Source organism: Oryzias latipes, chromosome 1 (genome assembly GCF_053564925.1).
Source record: "Oryzias latipes strain Hd-rR chromosome 1, Olatipes_Hd-rR_3.1".
Lineage (NCBI taxonomy): Eukaryota > Metazoa > Chordata > Actinopteri > Beloniformes > Adrianichthyidae > Oryzias > Oryzias latipes.
Genome location: NC_136237.1, coordinates 23784721 through 23809539, shown reverse-complemented (window position 1 = coordinate 23809539; position 24819 = coordinate 23784721). Strand labels below are relative to the sequence as shown.

At 40.9% G+C, this 24819-nt stretch overlaps 1 non-coding gene across 7 annotated transcripts; it reads left to right on the top strand.

The window, feature by feature from the left end:
* Positions 1-1792: 1792 nt before the first annotated feature.
* On the top strand, positions 1793-23030 carry LOC110014056 (uncharacterized). 7 transcript variants are annotated; one of them, XR_013657885.1, is made up of 17 exons: positions 1793-3516; positions 4760-4824; positions 4929-5084; positions 5191-5369; positions 9625-9863; positions 10377-10460; positions 10542-13252; positions 13351-13498; positions 13597-13679; positions 13868-13958; positions 15721-15739; positions 15921-16128; positions 16456-16540; positions 21697-21752; positions 22098-22128; positions 22799-22817; positions 22999-23030. It is a non-coding gene; the product is annotated as an uncharacterized LOC110014056 (transcript). The 7 variants fall into 7 exon arrangements; XR_013657886.1 differs by lacking the exons at positions 22799-22817; positions 22999-23030 and having other exon boundaries at positions 1794-3516; positions 13597-13675; positions 21697-22128; XR_013657884.1 differs by lacking the exons at positions 22799-22817; positions 22999-23030 and having other exon boundaries at positions 1794-3516; positions 21697-22128.
* Positions 23031-24819: the final 1789 nt, after the last annotated feature.

Sequence of the window (24819 nt, the reverse complement as noted above, 5' to 3'; positions counted from 1 at the left end):
TCTCATCCGCAAAGTGCGCCCCTCGAGACGTGAAAGGTCTGGATTTAATCCCAGCCAACTAACTCTGTTGAAATCCTGGGAGAGACTCGTGGTCAGAGATGGACTTCTGTATAGGGAAACTAAAGATCCAGCAACCAAGATGAAGAGGCTCCAGTTTGTCCTACCCACTGATCTCAGGAAGAAGGCCTTGGAAGGTGTCCATGATTTAGCTGGTCATCAGGGCCAGGCTAGGACTCTCCATCTTTCTAGGCAGCGGTTCTTTTGGCCATATATGGAAAGAGACGTCTCTGAATATGTCCGGTGTTGCCCACGTTGTGTTCTTGCCAAGACTCCAGAACCAGCCGCGCGTGCTCCGCTAGAGAGCATAAGGACCACTGCTCCTATGGAGCTAGTCTGTATTGACTTTTGGTCAGCGGAGGACAAGAACAAGCGTTCTGTGGAAGTGTTAGTTGTAACCGATCACTTCACGAAGATGGCCCATGCTTTTCCTTGTCGCAACCAGTCAGTGAAACAAGTTGCCAAAAAGCTCTGGGATAATGTGTTTTGCATTTATGGCTTCCCTGAGCGCATCCATTCTGACCAGGGGGCCAATTTTGAAAGCGAACTGTTGTCTGAACTCCTGCGTCTGTCAGGTGTGGCTAAGTCTCACACCACTGCCTACCACCCTATGGGCAACGGAGGAACAGAGCGTTTCAACCGCACATTAGGCAACATGATCAGAGCACTCCCTTTAAGAACAAAGCAGGAGTGGGCTCAGCAAATCCAGACATTGACGTTTGCTTATAATGCCACTGTCCATGAGACTACAGGGTTTGCCCCTTTTTATCTAATGTTTGGTCGTGTTCCCCGTCTTCCTGTTGATATAGTGTTCCGGTCAGTTCTTCATGACTCTGATGTGACTGATTTCACCACCTATTCAGCCACACTTCTCACAAACCTTGCAGAGGCTGCAAAAGTGGCACAGCAGCACGCCGTGCATCAGCAAAAACATCAGGCAAAGGGGTACAACAAAAAAATCAAGGGTGTTGCCCTCCAGATTGGCGACAGAGTGCTCCTAGCCAATAGAGGTGAACGTGGCAAGAAGAAACTGGCTGACAAATGGGAACCTACAGTCTACACTGTTGTGGCCTGTCAACCACAAATTCATGTCTACAAAATACAGGATTCGAACGGACGCTGCAAAGTTGTCCACAGGAATCTGCTGCTTGATGTAAGCTTCCTTCCTGTTGTTGAGTCACAACATCTTGGTGTTGGAGCAACTTCGGAGGGGTGTAACACAGAAAGCGTGGATCTGAGTGACCTGAATAGCCTCCTACATGATTCTCCGGAAGAGCGGACCGCTACTTGGGTTTCGTCTGGGTGTGACAACAGCATCATCGGTGGTTCAGTGAAAACTAGTCTGGGATCAGATGCGTCTGGTTCCCACAGTGTTTTGGGGGACTTTGAAGAGGATATTACCCCTGATCTCCCACCAGTCGTTGCCGGTGCTGATGGTGACTCACCAAGAGCTGATGTGACCAGTCCTCTGACTGACACTAGTCCCTTACTTGACTCATGACACAAAGAATCCAACAGTGACTATAGATCTGTACCACCAGTGAGTTCAGCCCATGTTCCAGGGTACTTTGTATCTAGAACGGGTCGCGTAGTTAAACCTGTGACCAGATTTATAGAAGTCATGATGCAGGAACCTGTGTGGGTGTGACCTACAGTTTAGTTGGGTCTTTTTCTTTTCATCTGCTGTCGATGTTTGTGTTTTATGACATTTGGTTAGTAGTTTATTTTGACCAGTGTAATTAGGGATGTAGGCTGCATCTCTGTATTCTAAAAGGGTTAACGGACTTGATCAACCTGTTTACTTCTTTTAATCTGTTAAATCAGATAGTTTTTCTATACTGATTCAAGAATTTGATTCTTGCGAAATTGGTCTCTGTTTCTTTGCACGAACCTGGTTCTCTGCCGATGTGTTGTGAATATTTGGTGGAATTCTAGGAGGGGTGAATGTAACGAGTGTTAAGTTTATTAGTTTAATTCCACCAAATCCATGGTAAACTGCCGTTTTCATACATTTGCACCAGAGTATTTCATCTGTCTGAGGGTACTTGAACTCACCACGAGCACGCTAGCAGGTGCTAATGAACATGCGCACTTAGACTGCTGGGAGCCGTGGCTGAGGTAAGACGTGAATCGCCGAGTGTCCACCCTTATTAGTTTTATTTCTTTGTAAATTGTTCATTAGTGTGTTACACTCATAACTCACAAAGTTGGGAATCGTGTGGTGTCAATTTTACGTAATTTGTGTTGTTTTATTTATTTTTGGCTGCTCTATATCAGCAGATCTGCACTGCTTCGCGTGAACTAGTTGAGGTTCGCGCCATTTTTCTTTGATGTTTAAATTAACTTTTCTTTCTTTCTTTTTTGTTCATTTTTCAATTGTTTAAGGGGGAAAAAAATCACACAGAAGAAACTCCAGACAGCATTCTGAATTTGTATTTTCTGTTAACCAGGTACGGTGCAGTTTTCTCTTTTTATCGTGTTCTTTTTGTATTACTTTACATGCTGTGGGGGGAGGTGCTAATAAGCATGAGCACTGAGACTGCTGGGAGCCGTGGCTGAGGGGGAAAAAAATCACACAGAAGAAACTCCAGACAGCATTCTGAATTTGTATTTTCTGTTAACCAGGTACAGATTAAAAGAGTTTGACTCGGCATCCAAGTGTGGTCTCTCATTCGCCTGAACACAACGCAGAGCGGAAAACTCCACCAGTTACATTTGCACTAATATGGGGCGGCCGTGGTGCAGCGGTAGGGCGGTCGACCCATGGTCGTAAGATTGCAGGTATGATTCCCGCCTTGCACGCCCATGTGTCGCAGTGTCCTTAAGCAAGACACTGAACCCCACCTTGCCTCTGGTGGGAGGTTGGCGCCAGTGTTCGGCAGCGGAGCCGCCATCAGTGTATGAATGTTTGTGTGCATGGGTGAATGGGACTGTGACTGTAAAGCGCTTTGGGCCTTTGAAAGAAGGTAGAAAGCGCTATATAAGTATACGCCATTTATCATTTAATCACAATGAGCATAAAGAGCAATTTGTTATTTTTTCTTTTACTTGTGTTAGCTTACAAAAAATAGTTTAACATCTGTCATGCAAACTTACCTGACACTACTACTGAAATAAAATGTGTTCATATGCTGGATGTAGTTTTTATAGAAAATTTTAAATGTAAATAAAATGACTTTTATATTGAAGTAGAAACCTGCCTTATTACAAAAACCTATTTTGACTGGTGAAAAGTAAAAAAAAAATAGTATGGACGTTTTAATTTTTTCTCGAAGGGGCAAGCAGGGTGGTTTAAGGAGTTCAAAGTGGTAAGCAGGCGTTGCTTATTGGCTGGTTGTTGCGTTTTGAATCTCCCGCTCATTTCCTGGTACGGCTTCAGTCAGTCGTCCTGTTCCTTCAACTCAAGGAGATTCTGCACTTCTGTCGCACCGTTCATCCAGGCCATTTATTGATATCAAGGTAAGATACCTTTCTGGTTTTGTGTTTCGCTTACAGCTCTAACTGGCAATGATAAATGTGGTTCATAAAAGCATGCGCAGCTCGGGAGTGTTGTTCTGTTCTGCAGTTGAATCCATCCACGTTACAGCGGCTTTTGCATTTGAAAGAAGCCGGTGTCACAAACGGGCAGACGACTAGTTTCCACGTGCAGCAGGTTTATTTGCAGACATGATGACAAGTAGTGGTGGGTCGCGTCACCGATCATCCAGCCAGTGTGTGTCGGCGTTTCACCGAGGCATCAAACTAGGAAGCGCATCCTAGTAACAGAGTTGTCAGTTGCCAGATTCGGCGGGTTTCCGTCCAGTTTAGTGGTTTTGATTTGGATCTTGCGGGGATAACTTGTTTTGGTCAGATATAATTTGGCCAGGTTTTGTGTGAAATGTTTTTTAGTTCGTTTTATTTTGAAAAATGACCGGAATTTCTCGGTAAAATGAATGAATACTAATCAGTCCATCGGCGAGTTTAGATCCATAAAATGCAAAATCTTTTTCGTTTTTGCTTTTTAGTGTATTATAATGTTTATTCCTCACAAAAAGACACCCAAGCGGTATTTCGACCCATTCAAGCATTTGAGTATTCCTCTAAACTCGAGCGGGTTCTCATGAGGTGACGTGACGGACACATTGAGAACGGTCCCGTTCATGAAGAGTCTGCGCTGCCGGCCCCGCCCACAGACACACACCCACTTTCTCCGATGAGCAAGAATGTTTGTCAAAAAGCGCTTTATTTTTATATTCAGAATATGCACATCCACCTTTGCAGAAGTTTGAATGTGTTTTTGTTTTCCTGGGAGAAACGCAGACACGCTGCTGAGGCCGGCTCTATCTGCCGAGATTGACGTCACACACACAGAGCGAAAGCCGGTGACTCAGAGAATGAGTCCTGTTATTTCCAGTTTGGAAAGAAACTCAGGATAATAACCGATATTTAATTTAAAAAATCATTTTGTGTGTGTGCCAAAGGTAATACTATCATATATATGGATGTTGCTTACTATTAAGGGATTAAAAATAACAGGGTATAGGCCCCTTTATTGAGTTTCTGGAAGCATTTAATAGTTTTAATTATGCTAAATATATATATATATATATATATATATATATATATATATATATATATATATATCATCCTAGAGTTACTTAAATACTTGCTTCAGGGAATGGTTATTTCAGAGTTTAGTTATTTTGTCCCTTGTGTTGGTCAGGTCACCTGCAGCTTCACTCAAGTTGTCGTGACAGACTCGCCGATGTAGATTTCATGTCAGCAGTTGTAAGTTTATTCTTAAAGTAACATTTTATTATTTATATATGTAATTAAGCTGTTAACGTTTAACTACATCTTTCTATCTTGTGATATTTTCTCTATTTAAAAAGGTTGCTGTGGTTGGAGTAATTGGGGACTCTTGGACGATGCAACCAGAAGAATGATGGGCTTCCTCATGTCCAATGAGTTGGCTCTGCAATATAACCTGTTTGGACGTCATGGAGAGAATAAGTTCTGCTAGCTGTGTCTTTTTGATGTCTTCTATGGTAATTGGATTTGAATTTATTAATCTATATTCATCACTGACAAATGATTTAGTAAGTTTAATCCCAGGCTAAAATGAATACTTTGTTTTTTGTGATTTCTTTTTAGGGGCAGTGAAGAAAAATGCCAGCACCCAACCAGTCCCACTAAAGGAAGTGGAGAAGGGCCTTTCCAAATGGTTTGTTGGAGCTCGTGACAGGGGAGGAAACCGAGCTATAAGGACTCAAAGAGACCTTGAATAACAAGCCGATGGAGCTTGTTCTCAGGAACCGTCAAGGATGCCATGAGTATTTTGTTTTACTGGATTTATTTATTTATTCGTCACATAATTGGCACACATTAAGGTTGTTGATATTGTACTGTACCAAGTGAAGTTGTTCTTTATTTTATTAAGTAACTGTAGTATGTTAGATCCTGTGTGTTATCTGTTAAACCCAGGGCTCCAGACTAACTTTTTTCACTAGGAGCACAGTGGCCCCTAACTGAAAATTTTAGGGGCACAACCAGCAAATTTAGGGGCGCATCCCGTAAATCAACATTCTAACCAAATCTACTAATTTCCACTGTATTACTTATAAAAACTTTAATAATAGATGCAGAAATTACAATGTGCTGTTTCAAATTCAGTGTCACATTTTATTCTGCACTTTTGAAGATGCAACAACAAGGTAAACTGACAGCACCATCGCTGTCATGACAGTACAAATACTAAACAAAACGGATGGAAATTTATCTTTGTGACACCAAATAGGTGCAGCCAAGATGCACGATAAGCGTGTTTGAGATCACCCATGTGGACTCAACGCTGCGCAGATCACCTGGTGTGTGACATATATTTTTGTTTTTGCTCCAACATCACCTGTTAATCATCACAAAAATATCGCGAGAAAGGGGTGGGATCAAGGGGCAAACCTACCCGGACACAGCTGGAAACTGAACTGACTGAAAGCTGCCCTACAGACTACAAAACAATGCATTATGGGACATGTGTCCTGATGGTTTTTGTAGTGGAGTGATTAATTAAAATAATTTAAAATACCAATTCATTAAAAAAGGCTACATACATCACAAAACATTAAAATAATCATAACATATATAATAACACAGATCATACTGAGGGGGAGAAGAATATTAAAACTAAATTGAATGTTAAGTACAACTCCAATTTCCTGTTCTCATTCAGTCTTGCTGCAGATTCCCCTTCATCTCACAGCCCCCCCGCCTGGTCTCCCCAACGATCCAGGCGAGGTGCCGGTTCATCTCAAACACGTCTATCGTTGCATTTTCCCCACGTATTTTTAGTGTGTCTAAAACTAATGTTGTTTTTGCTCGAGCGTGTTTAAAGTTCAAGCCCCGTTAGCTGTCACGCATGTAGGTGTGGGACATTTATTCTCCTCAGCTGACCCGACTCCCGCGGGAGCGATGAGCTGCCGTAATAACAGCCGCGCATAAACCGTCTGATGCGCCGCCGTAACCGTCACCAAAACCTAAACCTTCCACCGGGTCTGTGCGGCCCAGAGAAAAGTTCAGCACGGACTGCATGTATTTAGAAAATTACGAGCGAATAAATACGTTCTAAAGGAAAGTAAGGAACTCTTTCATGTGGTCCGGGGAGGGAGGGGGCTGTCGGGTTTCCTGCTTTCAAACCCTGTCATTGTCACGCCCCCAAGAGTCATATACCCCACTGTGATTGGTTGGTCAGCTCCGTGCACGACAATGAAAAAGTGTCATTCATACAAACTGGCGGGCTGCAGTAACATTAAACCTTCATATTAAGGCGGGGACCGCAAAATATCATCTTGGGGGCCGCAAATAGCCCGCGGGCCGCGAGTTTGAGATCCCTGCTGTACACTCTGGCACTGGTACACTAGCCGCAGGTCGGAAGAACGAATCAATAGTTCTCTTGCTCATAACTCAGACGGACATGATGAGGTTGTGATATTTGTCTCCGTTTCCTTCCCACAGATGTTTACGCGCGCTCGATTATCTCTAGGCCCCTCCCCCTCCACGCATTTAGCCACTCACAGTGGCTTTCCCTATTCTTCTCACACGCAGTGGCAGCCTCACAGACGGGTATCACGCGAGAGTGTACGTGCTCGCGTTTCATGAGTATGTGCGCGAGTGTGTGTCTGCCTGCGTGCGTGTGCGCTCGCGTCTCATTGATTATTTCATTGATCATTGACGTGCCCCTTCCACGTTTGATGTATAAAAAAATACGGAGGGTAGGGGAGGCAAATTTACTGGTCGCACATGTGCGACTGGATGTAAAATTCAGTCGCACACTCTCAAATTTTGGTCGCAAAATGCGACCAATTGGTCGCAGTCTGGAGCCCTGAAACCTTTGGGTGACCTTGCCATGGTCTTGTATATCGTTTTCATAATGCAGGATCAGGATAATTTATTTTCTTTTATTAAATTGAAGCATTTTAAAAAGCATTTTGTTGATGTCATTTGGAAAATTATGTTGTGAAACAGTGGGATTTTACAGAATCTTCTCATTTGGGTTTTAGGAAAGCTAGATGGAAAAGAAGACCCTATAATGGTTCACTGGTATATAGCACTGTAGGGAAACACAGCTGGGACCTCCATGGCAACACTGCACAAACCCACTCATGGCCCACATGGTGGCTTATTTAGGTCCCACATTAACCCAATATGCAATACTAATTGATGCATAAGTGGGGCCAAAATGGGTCATGGATGATTACCTGATTGGGCCCATCTTTGCCCTGTTTCAGTCATAATTCCAGCCCACAGAAGAAGAACTACGAGTTATGGTTAACTATGAGTATGGTTCTAATGCTACTTACCCACTTGGGGCCTACAGGAAACCCACTGACCAACCACTTCAAACCCATGTGGGCAAACACAGTTGGGGCCACCATGGAAACTGCGGACAAACCCACTTATAGCCCACATTATAGCCCATTTAGGTCCCACATAAAACCCATATGCAATACTGATAGACATATTAGTGGGGCCAAAATGGGTCTTGGGTACTTTTCCTAGTTGGGACCCATATGGGTCCTGTTTTAATCCCACTTCTAACCCACATGGGTGAAAATATGGGCCCAATATCAGTTTTAATGCTACTTACCCACTTGTGACCTACAGGAAACACACTCAGCCCCCACTTCAAGCCTATGTGGGCATACACAGTTGGGGCCACCACGGAAACTGCGGACAAACCCACTCATAGCCCACATTATAGCCCATTTAGGTCCCACATAAAACCCATATAAGATACTGATAGACACATTAGTGGGGCCAAAGTGGGTCTTGGGTAGTTTACCCAGTTGGGACCCATATAGGCCCTGTTTCAATCCCACTTCCAGCCCACATGGGCAAAAATATGGGCCCTACATGGGTTCTAATATTATTTTCCAACCTCGGGCCTATCTGACACCCACTCAGCACCCACTTCAAGGCTATGTGGGCATACACAGTTGGGGCCACCACGGAAACTGCGGACAAAACCATTCGGGGCCCACATTTTCTGCCCATTTTTAAACCATATGGGGCCCACTTGGCTTTGCTGGCTGGGATGTACATTATTTGTCCTCCATAAGGAGAAAAACACTACAAGAACATGTTGACAACAGTAAAACCACGATTTTCATTTAAGTGGGTCTTCACATTGACATTAAAAATGTTCAATAACACTCCATGTTATTGAATATAGCTAAAACATTTGATACATTACTTTAAATATAGCTAGTAGGTGGAACAATAATTGTAATCAAAACTCAATCCAATTTGGGTTGGATTACAATTTTCAGTTAATTAGTGTCAACCTAATACAAATTTTTGAGTTGTTTTTTTTAATTTATTTTTTTGTGGATAAATTCAATTAAGAGAGTAAAGAAAGTATTACTTTCCAAAAAATAATAAATTCTTAAGGTTCAAGAATTGGGCCCACTGTTAACTGAAATTTCCAAACATGTAAAGCTTTTTTTCACCAGTAGATGGCAGTAAAGTTTGGAGTACTGTACATACCCTTTTTTAACTCAAAACCGTTCTGTGGATCTGGAATGTAAAAGTAAATCATGTTCCTATTATTATTACAAAAACCTTCATCATAGTTTTTAAATAATAAGCTTGTTTTAATAACTGTTTTGCTGTGCTTTCTCATGTGCACGATTGTTAACACTAAATGATTATTTTATCAGTCTCCCACAAAGGAATACCAGTATATCTATCTATCTATGATATGGCTGTCAGGCTCTTTCTTACACAGCCTACGGGCATTAAAGACAGGAAAATCCACAAAGAAAAAGTAAAAGAAAGAATTTGAGTAATGTGGCTTAAATTCCTTGAGAGGCTACACACTTTTAAATGTTGCTAATTTTCATGGGAAAATTCAACAAACAGCTGTGTGGAAATTAATGACAATATGAACAACACATATTTTCAGAACCCGAAAGGATTCGTTTTACTCAAATAGTTTTGAGAAATAAATGAGTAATTTTCCTACATTACCCATAATGCCTATCGCCCGGAAAAGTCCTCTTCTTCTACGTTTTTTTCCGTCCTCTTGTTTAGAAACATGGCGGCGTCCGAGCAGTCGACGTTTCCAGACACAAACATCCCTGAATATGAATACATTGGCGTTAACACCAAACCGTTTCTCATCGGTTCTGTGCGAGACGAATGGATGACAAGACTGAGGCCCAAGGATTATTCATACCAACAAGAAGACAAAGACACATTTGAAGCTAACTTTGCAGAAGCGATGGGGATCAGTCAGTCACTGAGGAGGCTGAGCTCAGATCTGTCTGCAGGTAGACACAGCTACTTAGGAACGTTTTTTAAGTGTGTTTTTTTTTTTTGTAAATAAATATTTTTTTCATATAAATAAGTATTAAACTTGTACCTCTTAAAATAAACCAAGTTGCAGCAGTTAAAGAAAGCGAGTTGCGTTGATGCGCTTAAGCTAACAAACAGGAAGTGAATTACAAAAATGTCCTTTCAACTTAAAATTCATATTTTTAACATAATTTGACTCCATATCAAGCAACTAAATATTTAAGTTATTCATATAAAAACACTTGTGCATTCACTTTTGGATGAATACAGACAATTATTTGTAACACATTGTGAGTAATATAAAAAAATACAATTACAAATCGTTTTAAATAATTTTATAATCTTTGCCTTCTGTTGGAATTTTCTCAACAATCCAACAGGAAGTAGCTTGACTTCTATCAAAAAGCTAATAATAAGCTTGAGTTCATTCTCTTACTTTTGACGACTTTATCCCAATCAGATGTCACACTTATCTTTTTTTTTTCCAGCCTGGATTCCCTTCGTTGCCATGCTGAAGATGAGCTGCCTGATACAGAAGTTGTTCCTCCAGACTCAACACTGAAAACTCTGATGTAAAAACATCTCACTAATAGTTCTACTGTTTTAAGCTCCAATGCTGCTTGATGAAGTATCTGTTCTCTTTCCTCCAACAGACAAAGAAAAACAAGGCAAGATCACAAAGCTTCACTAAAGGTCAACAAGAACCGACATGATCTCTATGCTGATGAGCTGGTGGGTTACGTTAAAGTCATTCAAGCTAACTCGATGTTAGGGGATGAGAAAATTCACTTTTGTCCTTCTCTGTGCTCCGATTCCCTTAAATATGGGTACGGTTGTTGATTGACTTGCATGTGAAATCAATCTTAACCCCCATTTTTATCTGCCTCTACACAAGCCTGAGATTCTGCCAGTGTCTGCTGTGAAGGAAGGCAGACTGCTGAACCGTCCTCCAGTGTAGCAAATGTCAGACTTTCTATCAGTGATATGGTCATTTTGGTATTTTTTTTTGAGGGGGGAGAATAGGTAAAGAATGCCAGATGGCAACTTATGCAAGGGTAAGTCATACGTCGCTAGCAACAAAAACATTTGGAACGAAAACCCTTATTTAGCATTAGAAAAACCACCATAAAGCTGAGAACGCAGCATTTGCAGCCAGTGATTAGACTACGACTACAGCAGGAAGAAGCAGAGGTACAGTCAGCGTCTCTTGATCTTATGGCAGTGATGTGAGCAAAGCTACAATGAGGACACTTGGAGTGTTTGTGGAATACAAGTCATTTTTAAAAACCTGCAGAAATTGGAATCAGCAGATCAGCCTTGTTATAGGGTGAAGACATGTTTAAAAAAAATGTTAGTCCCATTTGTGCAAAGTGCAGGGCTCCAGACTAACTTTTTTCACTAGGAGCACAGTGGCCCCTAACTGAAAATTTTAGGGGCGCAACCAGAAAATTTAGGGGCGCATACCGTAAATCAACATTCTAACCAAATCTACTAATTTCCACTGTATTACTTATAAAAACTTTAATAATAGATGCAGAAATTACAATGTGCTGTTTCAAATTCAGTGTGACATTTTATTCTGCACTTTTGAAGATGCAACAAAACAAAAGCATCACTGTCATGACAGTACAAATGTATCTTTGTGACACCAAATAGGTGCAGCCAAGATGCACAATAAGCGTGTTTGAGATCACCCAGGTGAACTCAACGCTGCACAGATCACCTGGTGTGTGACATATATTTTTGTTTTTGCTCCAACATCAACTGTCAATCGAGAAAGGGGTGGGGCAAGGAGCAAAACTACCCGGACACAGCTGGAAACTGAACTGACTGAAAGCTGCCCTACAGACTACAAAACAATGCATTATGGGACATGTGTCCTGATGGTTTTTGTAGTGGAGTGATTAATTAAAATAATTTAAAATACCAATTCATTAAAAAAAGGCTACATACATCACAAAACATTAAAATAATCATAAAATATATAACACAGATCATACTAAGGGGGAGAAGAATATTAAAACTAAATTGAATGTTAAGGACAATTTTAATTTCCTGTCCTCCTTCAGTCTTGCTGCAGATTCGCTTTCATCTCACAGCCCCCCCCCCCCGGTCTCCCCAACGATCTAGGCGAGCCGCTGGTTCATCTCAAACACGTCTATCGTTGCATTTTCCCCACGTATTTTCAGTGTGTCTAAAACTAATGTTGTTGTTGCTCGCACGTGTTTAAAGTTCAAGCCCCGTTAGCTGTCACGCATGTAGGTGTGGGACATTTATTCTCCTCAGCTGAGGGAGCGGTGTGCTGCCGTAACAACCGCGCAGGACCGTTTTATGCGCCGCCGTAACCGTAACCAAAACCTAAACCTTCCTCCGGGTCTGTGCGGCCCAGAGAAAAGTTCAGCACGGACTGCATGTATTTAGAAAATTACGAGCGAATAAATACGTTCTAAAGGAAAGTAAGGAACTCCTTAATGTGGTCCGGGGAGGGAGCTGTCAGGTTTCCTGCTTTCAAGCCCTGTCATTGTCCCGCCCCCAAGAGTCATTTACCCCACTGTGATTGGTTGGTCAGCTTCGCGCACGACAATGAAAAAGTGTCATTCATTAAAACTGGCGGGCTGCAGTAACATTAAACCTTCATATTAAGGCGGGGACCGCAAAATATCATCTTGGGGGCCGCAAATAGCCTGCGGGCCGCGAGTTTGAGACCCCTGCTGTACACTCTGGCACTGGTACACTAGCCGCAGGTGGGAAGAACGAATCAATAGTTCGCTTGCTCATAGCTCAGACGCCTATATCAGGTTTTGATATTTGTCTCTCCGTTTCCTTCCCACAGATGTTTACGCGCACTCGATTATCTCTAGGCCCCTCCCCCTACACGCATTTTAGCCACTCACAGTGGCTGTCCCTATTCTTCTCACACGCAGTGGCCGCCTCGCACACAGGCATCACGCGAGAGTGTACGTGCTCGCGTTTCATGAGTATGTGCGCGAGTGTGTGTGTCTTCCTGCGTCCGTGTGCGCTTGCGTCTCATTAATTATTTCATTGATCATTGACGTGCCCCTTCCACGTTTAATGTATAAAAAATACGAAGGGTGGGGGAGGCAAATTTACTGGTCGCGCATGTGCGACTGGATGTAAAATTCAGTCGCACACTCTCAAATTTTGGTCGCAAAATGCGACCAATTGCTCGCAGTCTGGAGCCCTGAAGTGTGTTATTTGAGAAGAGTAACCTAAGACTCTTTTGTCTGTGTGAAACCATGAGCGTCTAATTGTTGGCCGGACACCAAAAACAGAGAGTGACCGGATTCCTGAAGGGGAAATCATTCTGACCATCAACGTCTACTACCCTGCTGTTTTTGAGAAGGTACATTTTAGTCGTCTCTGACTTACAGTCTGACAAGAAAAAAATCATTTTGTTTGGATTCCTGAGAAGCAGATCAACCATTAGTTCATCTTACACAGTTTAATTACATCAGATGACTCTGCTGATGAACCACTTTGAACCCAAAACCTCACCGAGCTCAGAGACGCTATCTGCTGCATCAGCGACTTGCAAGTGTGCGGCGACTTCAGCAGGACACCAGACATGGCTCCAGATTTCCTCTGCAAGGTGACTCGGATCTGACTTTACACCAAACTGCTGCAGTGATTGTGATACTTGAAAAGAAGCTTAACCTGAAGGTAATACTTTGACATATTCTGTTTCAGGATCATTTCAAGTCCGCCTTTTTTTTCTTTGAGGGAGTTTTCTACAATGACATGAGATTCCCAGAGTGCCAAGACATCAGTATGTATGTGTTGTCGTCACACATAAAGAAAAAAATCAAACTTTTTTTTTACTTTATTTTAAAATGAATTAAAATCAATAAAGTCTGTTAGTAGAAACGCTCCCAAAAGTGTTTAAACAAACTTCATAATGCAGAAGTGCATCATATTTAAAGCAGTTCTGTTGGTGAACTTTCTATTTATTGTGGTGCAGAACTACTATAAATTGGGCCAAATCCCATAACTTCCCACCATTCACACAAGCCAAGATGGAGGACACGCTGCTCCAGGATCTGAAGCTGAAGGTGGGCTTCCCGATGTACTGCCATCAGGGGATCTGTGAACATCTGGTCATCACAGACGTCCGGTCGGTGCTTCCAGTGCTGCTCAGCAGCCGCTTTCACTTGAAGAAGGCTCCACCTCTTTTCATTAGTAGAAGTGGCATTTCACTGCAGCTCCAGCTGATGCCAATAAAGTTGGATATGAAGATATTTCAGAATAAGAGCTTTTCTGTTGAATTTTCAAAGTAAGAATTTATGATTTATTAATCAAAGTTTTGTTCTAGTTACTTGAAAACATTAAAACTTAAAAAAAATCCCAATTTTATATAAATATTTTTCATACAATTTATCTAAAATGTAATAATTTTCTATTTTAAATTTGTAAATCAAATAGCTTTAGTTCTTTGACAGTGACACTGAGACTCAGCACCAAACCAAAGGTAGAAACACATGAACCACAGTGTGTGAAGGACTGAGGTACTCAATGATTAACAAAAATACAAACAAATTTGTCAAATGTGTAAACACGTTCTATCTGCAATTAATTTGTGGAAACTTCTCACTTGAAACCCGGCACAATACTTCTGGGTTACACCAAATTGATCACTCACATGAACCAGTTGGGTAAATCTATTGTTTTTTTTATCTTCTTATTCCTTTTATTTTGGGCAAATCTGTTGTTGACTTTTTGACTTACTGTTGACTTATTATTGATATATTATTATTTATTACTATTGACTTTGATTTGATTTTATTATTATTATTTACTATTAATCCATTATTATTATTATTGACTTATATATCTATGTTGTCATTATGTATTGTTATTTACTTACTATTGAATTATTGTAGGGCTTTTCTAAATCATTTAAATTACATGTCAAAGAGGTCTAAAACTTCTACATGATGAAAAATTATTTTTAAAAATTCTCTGTAATAATTTTTTTCTTTGTTAGAAGTCCTGCAACTATGTATTTTTCATTAAAGTTTGAGCTTATAAGGCTGACTGCTTCTCTTATCTCTTAATTACGCACAACAATTGAGGTATGTATGTATATGCAGTGTTTTTCGAACTTTTTTGAGACAAGGCACACTTTATCGAAATACAAAAATCCTGCGGGACACCAGTTTTCAAAAATTGAAAAAGGAGAAACTCTATATTCTGTAATCTCACATGCATTTTGTGATAATTGTGGCAGCTGTTTCTTTTTAAAAGATTTAATAAAAGTTGAGTGAGTTTTCCGTAATAATTTTCAACTAAACTATTTGAAATGTTACCCCGGTAGATGTAATCTTTCAGATACAGTTACAAAGCAGTCATATCCGTGCAGATGGGATGTTCCGAATAAACGGCACGTGGGTATTTTGTCAGTTATATAAAAAATACCAACGGCTGAAAAAACGATTCAGAGTCAGACTGACATCCCAGGCATACAGTTGGTGAGCTATATTTTTCTGTTTCATTGATTACAATTTTTTGTGTGTGGAAACTATGCTTAGATTGTTAGATGGAAAATAGAAATAGTTAAGATATATGGTTCACAAATAGTAACTTCTATATCAAGCGGATTTGTTAACAGCCGTGGCCCGTACCGACCGAACCGTATGGAACCGAACTCTGAAGTGAATCCAACCAAATTATTGAGATTTTTAGCTTATTGTTACACCCCTAATAAATATAGATATAATTTTGCTGGATGTGACATACATAGTTACAATTAATAACGACAATGCTATGCTAACAATAGATTTGTTTTCTTTTCAAACTAACGGACGCAAATCACAGAAGAAAACGCTCAAGCCAGGTGAGGTACTTGTTTTATTATTACAATTTGTTGTGTGTGGAAAGTAACTATAGTTAGAGACATTGTTTGTTAGATAAATATGCTTTTAGTGTTTTTTTTCTTTGCCCATTGTACAATAAAATGTAAGCCACCACTCAGCTTGTAGGTACTTCAACGTTAACCGTTTAATGTATTTTTGCAGAATAACAGAAAGAAATGGAAAATCAAAATCCCCCACCACCACCCCCACCCCCCCAGGAAGATAACCCCACCCCCAGGAAGATAACCCCCCACCCCCACCCCACCCAAGGAACCCCCAACCTGCCCCCAGTCGTGGGCCCAGGCCCCTGGTCTGGCACGCCGATGTGAATCGCGCGAGGCGGGACCGCAGAATCGCCAGCGACAATCAGGTGAGTTGAAAGTGTTTGCTCTAAAACACATCTTTCTCACATACGACACACCTCATTTCTCCACGATTTTTTTTCAAAGAAGCACAATTTATAGTTACAAATACTCTTTTAAAATTGATTTCAAATGAAAACAGACACATTTTAGCCTTTTTAGAGTTTTCCTCATTAAACTTTTCCCGTCTATTACACTGACCTATGTAGAAATGCTTTGTGTAGGCCCAACGTTTAAAATTTCACGTCATTTTCTTATTTAAACAATTTTATACACGCAGATTGTCTGAAGTTTTTCCTTGTGAAGTCAAATATTGTTTTTTATTCTGTCGTCAGTTTATTCTGGGGAGGCTGCTACCATTGGCGCGGAACGAGGAGGAGAGGCGCCGCCTCCGCCAAGTTTACGGTCCTAACTAAAATGGTAAGTTTGACTACTCCTGCTTGTTGCGTGTGAACAGATGAGTCGGTGATGTTATTTTTCAATCAAATGTGCATTAAAAAAGAGGAAATCTAAAAACAAAACATAAACAAAATAGAAAATAATTAAATAATAATTCAAAGAAAAGATTGACCTACAATTTTTGTTGTCTTTTATGATATTATTAGCTCATTTAAAGAAATCCACATTTTATTTAAGTCAAAAAATGATAGATTTTCTTGTTCAGCCTGATCCAGTAGTCCATCACACTTTCGGTGGGGAGTGGCTTGGTGTCATAAAAGTCAGCCATGGGCATAGCAGAGTAGGCTAGCTCACCAAAGTGCTGCTTTAATAAGTCGAATATAACAGCAGGTGTTTGAGAGTCGTCAGTCAATGGAAGATTACGTAAAGTCACTGTCACTACATCTCTAGCTTTTCCCAACAACTTAGTTAAAACTTCAGTTTTCTGTTGTTGAACTGGAAATTCTTTCTTAGACAGAAAAAGCTCTACCATCTGAACCCACTCATAAACTGAGCATTTGTCACTCCCATCACCTCTGTATATTGGTGGTTCCTTAACGTCAGACTGCATTACAAGTTTGACACCAGACAGGTTCAGCTCAGGATGACTTGGAGCTGTTTGAAAACTGCTGTGGGACTGTGAAAGAGAACTCCCAACATTGTTTTGAATCTGAGCAGCAATAGACTGACCAATCTGATTAGCCAGGTCAGATATTAAAATTCTGAGCTCAGCTCTGTGTCTTGTGAGTTTGTAACATGTAAGGGGGGGTTTACACGAGTAGAGCTCAACCTCGGCGTTGTTAACGCTCCTACCTGGGGAGTCTCAGTAACATCTTTAAACCATCCCCTCCCAAAACCCACATTCGAATTAACCGCCCCATCAGACACACATTCATCAACGTCTGGATTATGTGTCGTAAACATGGCGAGAAACCAAAATAAAACAGGACTGAAAAAATATCAGACACTACAGAATTCGAAAAAAATGCTCAACTCGACCTAATTAAATCACTAAGTCCTAAATATTAACACTCCAAACCAAACAAACTTGAAAAGCAGTGATGAGATGATCTTCCCGGTGATCGAGATGACGTCGATGCTTCTGGAATCCAAGAGGTCACGGCACCAATGTAACTTATGAGGTGCCGTGTAGGACATTATTCAGAATTAGCATTCATAAACACATATGAAATCTCTCACACACACTAGTGAAATGCTTGTATACATACAACTGAAAATATATTCATTCACATACACGTGTGAAATCTCTCACATACACATGTGAAAATGCTCTCACACACACTACTGAAAATGCTCTCACATACACTACTGAAAATGCTCTCACACACACTACTGAAAATGCTCTCACACACACTACTGAAAATGCTCTCACACACACTATCGAAAATGCTCTCACACACAGATGTGAAAATGCTCTCACACACACTATCGAAAATGCTCTCACATACACATGTGAAAATGCTCTCACACACACTACTGAAAATGCTCTAACATACACTACTGAAAATGCTCTCACACACACTACCAAAATACTCACACACATACTACTGAAATTTTCAATAGAAACGACGGAAGGCATTTCAGTAGAGACAGTTTTTTTTAAACTTTATTAGAAACGAAGTTGGTCGACGGAAGGCATTTCAGTGGAAACGAACCTGTGTCCGAATTCCTGCCCTAATCCCTAATTACAAGAACCCTATATAGTGCAGCACTATATAGTTCTCTATATAGTTCTCTGAATTTTAAAAGCAATTTGGACACCCATGCTTACTACTTTTTTCTTTCGGGTGTTGTTCATAAGGTGCTTGACACGAAAACAAATTGGCGCATTACCGCCACCACCTGGTCTGGAGGCGAACTACTCCAATTTAACGCAGAGAATGACACCTATTTGTCAGAGTAAAAACACAATAAATATGGACATTTTACAAAGACTGCTCTGTTCTGATCATGGAAAACGTGGCTGATTTATAAATAATTAAATTACAAACACTTTGGTGTTGATTTAATGTATTTGTTCATAAATAAAGCCCCAAGTTATTTATTCATGGCAATATTTATTTTTTGTTTTTATGCCGCTGAACGATTAACTGGCTCTTGCGAGGAGGCATTTTCTTCTGTAGTTTTCTCACACCTTACTAAAAATGGCTTTGAATATAGATCTGTCCGTGTTCATGGCAATAATTCAACCGTTTTTCGTGAGATCATTTTGTGCAGGAAAAAAAAACAGGTATTGGTATTGATATTATTAAAGAGATTCATGTTCCTCCTCCAGCCTCATCTTTTCATGCATTCCTCCTTTGTGTAATGTGCAACTTAATTATTAAATATATTTTCACAAATCCTGTTCGGTTAAAAGTGTGCGTGTGTCAGCGCGCAGAAAGACGGCCTGAAGCGCGCTAAACCAGCTGGTAAAGATGCAGGTCAAAGTAAAAAAAAACGTTGTAATGGTTCAACAGAGCTGAAAATCTATGAATTATTTTTTTCCTGATGGAAAAATACTTTTTTTTTTTTTAGCTTCAGCCATTTCCCGTTTTTGCTGTTCTGGCCTCAGTTGGGCATCGGCACGCAGATCTGAACACCATGCGTGTCTCACGATGAAGCTCGTTTGAGGTTCTTTTCTGCTTTATCAATTGACATCATGTCCCTGCCAGGAAACCTGCTCCTTCCTTCCTCATCCAGCGCAGTGTTGCCAGATAGAGTCACAGCTCTTTCATCCTTCTGCTGCCCCAACTATCGTGCGTGCTCTCTGTGAAATACACTGGGAGCGCGGGGAAAAATAACTCTCAGCTGCAGAGGATGTGAACAGGTGAAGAGGTAGAGAGGAGAAGCAGGTAAAGAGGCGGGGGAGGGGCTTTGGCTTCAAACCCTGTCAGAGAGATGAAAACACGGCGTCAGATTCAGACGCAGCTTTCCCTGCGGGAGTTGAAGCAGAGACTTTCCCTGGGATGATTTTATGAACTCAAACATGGAAACATGATTACCAAGTAGAACTCTTCAAAATAATAAACCTGATCTCCCTATTCTCAGTGTCTACCATGCATTGATGCACACATCGCTCCATGCAGCGATCAGACCATAACCTCTAGCTGGTAGCTCCGCCCACACGCGACCGCGGAATCAGGCTTTAAAGAACACAATTTCTAAGAGGCGGGGCGTTGCACACCCCCAACAACAGGTTAGATGACAGTGGCCATTAGGCGTCTCTACTTGGTGCTTTCACGGAGCTTCAGTACATAAGACTCCAAAAGCCGCAAAGCCTAACGTGGTCCGCTAATATATATTCATGATTCATGATGATTCCCGCGGGGGTTTTTTTCTGCCGCCCGCTCCCGCCCGCAGCACAATTCGAACCGCCCAATCACGCGATATTTTGGCAATCCCAATGCAGCCCTCTACATCGATCCACACTGGTTTTTCGTAGACACTTCTGGGAAATTTCTAGTGCAGGCTGCCGATACACATCACCATAGCAACGCTTTTGACTGCCGTTAAATCTCGCGATAATCAACCAACTTCCGTTTCTACTGAAATGCCTTCCGTTTCTATCGAAATTTTCAGTACTGTGTGTGAGAGCATTTTCAGTAGTGTGTGTGAGAGCATTTTCAGTAGTGTGTGTGAGAGCATTTTCAGTAGTGTGTGTGAGAGCATTTTCAGTAGTGTGTGTGAGAGCATTTTTAGTAGTGTATGTGAGAGCATTTTCAGTAGTGTGTGTGAGAGCATTTTCAGTAATGTGTGTGAGAGCATTTTCAGTAGTGTGTGTGAGAGCATTTTCAGTAGTGTGTGTGAGAGCATTTTCAGTAGTGTGTGTGATAGCATTTTCAGTAGTGTGTGTGAGAGCATTTTTAGTAGTGAATGTTAGAGCATTTTCAGTAGTGTGTGTGAGAGCATTTTCAGAAGTGTGTGTGAGAGCATTTTCAGTAGTGTGTGTGAGAGCATTTTCAGTAGTGTGTGTGAGAGCATTTTCAGTAGTGTATATGAGAGCATTTTCAGTAGTGTATGTGAGAGCATTTTCAGTAGTGTGTGTGAGAGCATTTTCAGTAGTGTGTGTGAGAGCATTTTTAGTAGTGTATGTGAGAGCATTTTCAGTATTGTATGTGAGAGCATTTTCACATGTGTATGTGAGAGATTTCACATGTGTATGTGAATGAATATATTTTCAGTTGTATGTATACAAGCATTTCACTAGTGTGTGTGAGAGATTTCATATGTGTCTATGAATGCTAATTCTGAATAATGTCCTACACGGCACCTCATAGTAACTGGTGGAGTTTTCCGCTCTGCGTTGTGTTCAGGCGAATGAGAGACCACACTTTGATGCCGAGTCAAACTCTTTTAATCTGTAACTGGTTAACAGAAAATACAAATTCAGAATGCTGTCTGGAGTTTCTTCTGTGTGATTTTTTTTCCCCCTTAAACAATTGAAAAATGAACAAAAAGAAAGAAAAGTTAATTTAAACATCAAAGAAAAATGGCGCGAACCTCAACTAGTTCACGCGAAGCAGTACAGATCTGCTGATATAGAGCAGCCAAAAATAAATAAAACAACACAAATTACGTAAAATTGACACCACACGATTCCCAACTTTGTGAGTTATGAGTGTAACACACTAACGAACAATTTACAAAGAAATAAAACTAATAAGGGTGGACACTCGGCGATTCACGTCTTACCTCAGCCACGGCTCCCAGCAGTCTAAGTGCGCATGTTCATTAGCACCTGCTAGCGTGCTCGTGGTGAGTTCAAGCACCCTCAGACAGATAAATACTCTGGTGCAAATGTATGAAAACGGCAGTTTACCATGGAATTGGTGGAATTAAACTAATAAACTTAACACTTGTTACGTATGTATGTATGTATGTATGTATGTATGTATGGTGTTTTTCGAACTTTTTTGAGACAAGGCACACTTTATCAAAATACAAAAATCCTGCGGGACACCAGTTTTCAAAAATTGAAAAAGGAGAAACTCTATATTCTGTAATCTCACATGCATTTTGTGATAATTGTGGCAGCTGTTTCTTTTTAAAAGATTTAATAAAAGTTGAGTTAGTTTTCCGTAATAATTTTCAACTAAACTATTTAAAATGTTACCACGGTAGTTGTAATCTTTCAGATACAGTTGCTGAAAAAACGATTCAGAGTCAGACTGACATCCCAGGCATACAGTTGGTGAGCTATATTTTTCTGTTTCATTGATTACAATTTTTTGTGTGTGGAAACTATGCTTAGATTGTTAGATGGAAAATAGAAATAGTTAAGATTTATGGTTCACAAATAGTAACTTCTATATGAAGCAGATTTGTTAACAGCCGTGGCCCGTACCGACCGAACCGTATGGAACCGAACTCTGAATCCAACCAAATTATTGAGATTTTTAGCTTATTGTTACACCCCTAATAAATATAGATAGATATAATTTTGCTGGATGTGACATCCATAGTTACAATTAATAACGACAATGCTATGCTAACAATAGATTTGTTTTCTTTTCAAACTAACGGACGCAAATCACAGAAGAGAACCCCGTCAAGGTGAGACAAATAAGGTGAGATAAATATGCTTTCAGTGTTTTTTTTCTTTGCCCATTGTACAATAAAATGTAAGCTAACCACTCAGCTTGTAGGTACTTCAACGTTAACCGTTTAATGTATTTTTGCAGAATAACAGAAAGAAATAGAAAATCAAAATCCCCCACCACCACCACCACCCCCCCAGGAAGATAACCCCCCACCCCCACCCCACCCAAGGAACCCACACATGTCCTCATTCTACATAAGTTTGTGTCTTGCGAGGAAATACGACAAATTTGCTGCGTTTTAATTATTCATTTCCATTGTATTCATTTCCATTACAAGCTGCGTGCACTCTTGAGTGCGCGACACGGCCGCCCGCCGGAGGATTTTGTGTTGGGGGGGGGGGGGGGGGGGGATTACTGCTTACGGCTTGTTGCTTAAAAGCTAACATTGTCTCTCCTCCTGTTTATTCTGCTTGAGACTGTCCGGGGTCGTGCGGTGTATGGGGCACGGACAGCTCTCCAACGAAGCCATCCCAATGAGCAGTTGGCTTTCGCTACCCCACTAAAGTGACGGTCCGGCCGGATCGTTACAATAGATATAATTTTGCTGGATGTGACATCCATAGTTACAATTAATAACGACAATGCTATGCTAACAATAGATTTGTTTTCTTTTCAAACTAACGGACGCAAATCACAGAAGAAAACGCTCAAGCCAGGTGAGGTACTTGTTTTATTATTACAATTTGTTGTGTGTGGAAAGTAACTATAGTTAGAGACATTGTTTGTTAGATAAATATGCTTTTAGTGTTTTTTTTCTTTGCCCATTGTACAATAAAATGTAAGCCACCACTCAGCTTGTAGGTACTTCAACGTTAACCGTTTAATGTATTTTTGCAGAATAACGGAAAGAAATGGAAAATCAAAATCCCCCACCCCCCCAGGAAGATAACCCCCCACCCCCACCCCCTCCAAGGAACCCCCAACCTGCCCCCAGCCGTGGGCCCAGGCCCCTGGTCTGGCATACAGCGAATGCCAGAGCGAAGGAAGCCCGCAGAGTCGCTTGGGAAAATCAGGTGAGTTTTCAGTGTTTTTTTTCTTTGCCCATTGTACAATAAAATGTAAGCTAACCACTCAGCTTGTAGGTACCTCAACGTTAACCGTTTAATGTATTTTTGCAGAATAACAGAAAGAAATGGAAAATCAAAATCCCCCACCACCCCCCCCCCCACCCCCACAGGAAGATAACCCCCCCACCCCCACCCCACCCAAGGAACCCCCAACCTGCCCCCAGCCGTGGGCCCAGGCCCCTGGTCTGGCACGCCGATGTGAATCGCGCGAGGCGGGACCGCAGAATCGCCAGCGACAATCAGGTGAGTTGAAAGTGTTTGCTCTAAAACACATCTTTCTCACATACCTTTCTCACACCTCATTTCTCCACGATTTGTTTTCAAAGAAGCACAATTTATAGTTACAAATATTATAATAATAATAATTAAATAATAATTCAAAGAAAAGATTGACCTACAATTTTTGTTCTCCTTTGTGATATTAGCTCATTTAAAGAAATCAACATTTTATTTAAGTAAATGATAGATTTTCTTGTTCAGCCTGATCCAGTAGTCCATCACACTTTCGGTGGGGAGTGGCTTGGTGTCATAAAAGTCAGCCATGGGCATAGCAGAGTAGGCTAGCTCACCAAAGTGCTGCTTTAATAAGTCGAATATAACAGCAGGTGTTTGAGAGTCGTCAGTCAATGGAAGATTACGTAAAGTCACTGTCACTATATCTCTAGCTTTTCCCAACAACTTAGTTAAAACTTCAGTTTTCTGTTGTTGAACTGGAAATTCTTTCTTAGACAGAAAAAGCTCTACCATCTGAACCCACTCATAAACTGAGCATTTGTCACTCCCATCACCTCTGTATATTGGTGGTTCCTTGACGTCAGACTGCATTACAAGTTTGACACCAGACAGGTTCAGCTCAGGATGACTTGGAGCTGTTTGAAAACTGCTGTACGACAATGCTAACAATATATTTGTTTTCTTTTCAAACTAACGGACGCAAATCACAGAAGAGAACCCCGTCAAGGTGAGACATTTGTCTTGATATTACAATTTGTTGTGTGTGGAAACAAACTATAGTTAGATACATTGTTTGTTAGATAAATATGCTTTCAGTGTTTTTTTTCTTTGCCCATTGTACAATAAAACGTAAGCTAACCACTCAGCTTGTAGGTACTTCAACGTTAACCGTTTCATGTATTTTTGCAGAATAACAGAAAGAAATGGAAAATCAAAATCCCCCACCACCACCCCCACCACCCCAGGAAGATAACCCCCCACCCAAGGAACCCCCAACCTGCCCACAGCCGTGGGCCAAGGCCCCTGGTCTGGCACGCCGATGTGAATCGCGCGAGGCGGGACCGCAGAATCGCCAGCGACAATCAGGTGAGTTGAAAGTGTTTGCTCTAAAACACATCTTTCTCACATACGACACACCTCATTTCTCCACGATTTTTTTTCAAAGAAGCACAATTTATAGTTACAAATACTCTTTTAAAATTGATTTCAAATGAAAACAGACACATTTTAGCCTTTTTAGAGTTTTCCTCATTAAACTTTTCCCGTCTATTACACTGACCTATGTAGAAATGCTTTGTGTAGGCCCAACGTTTAAAATTTCACGTCATTTTCTTATTTAAACTATTTTATACACGCA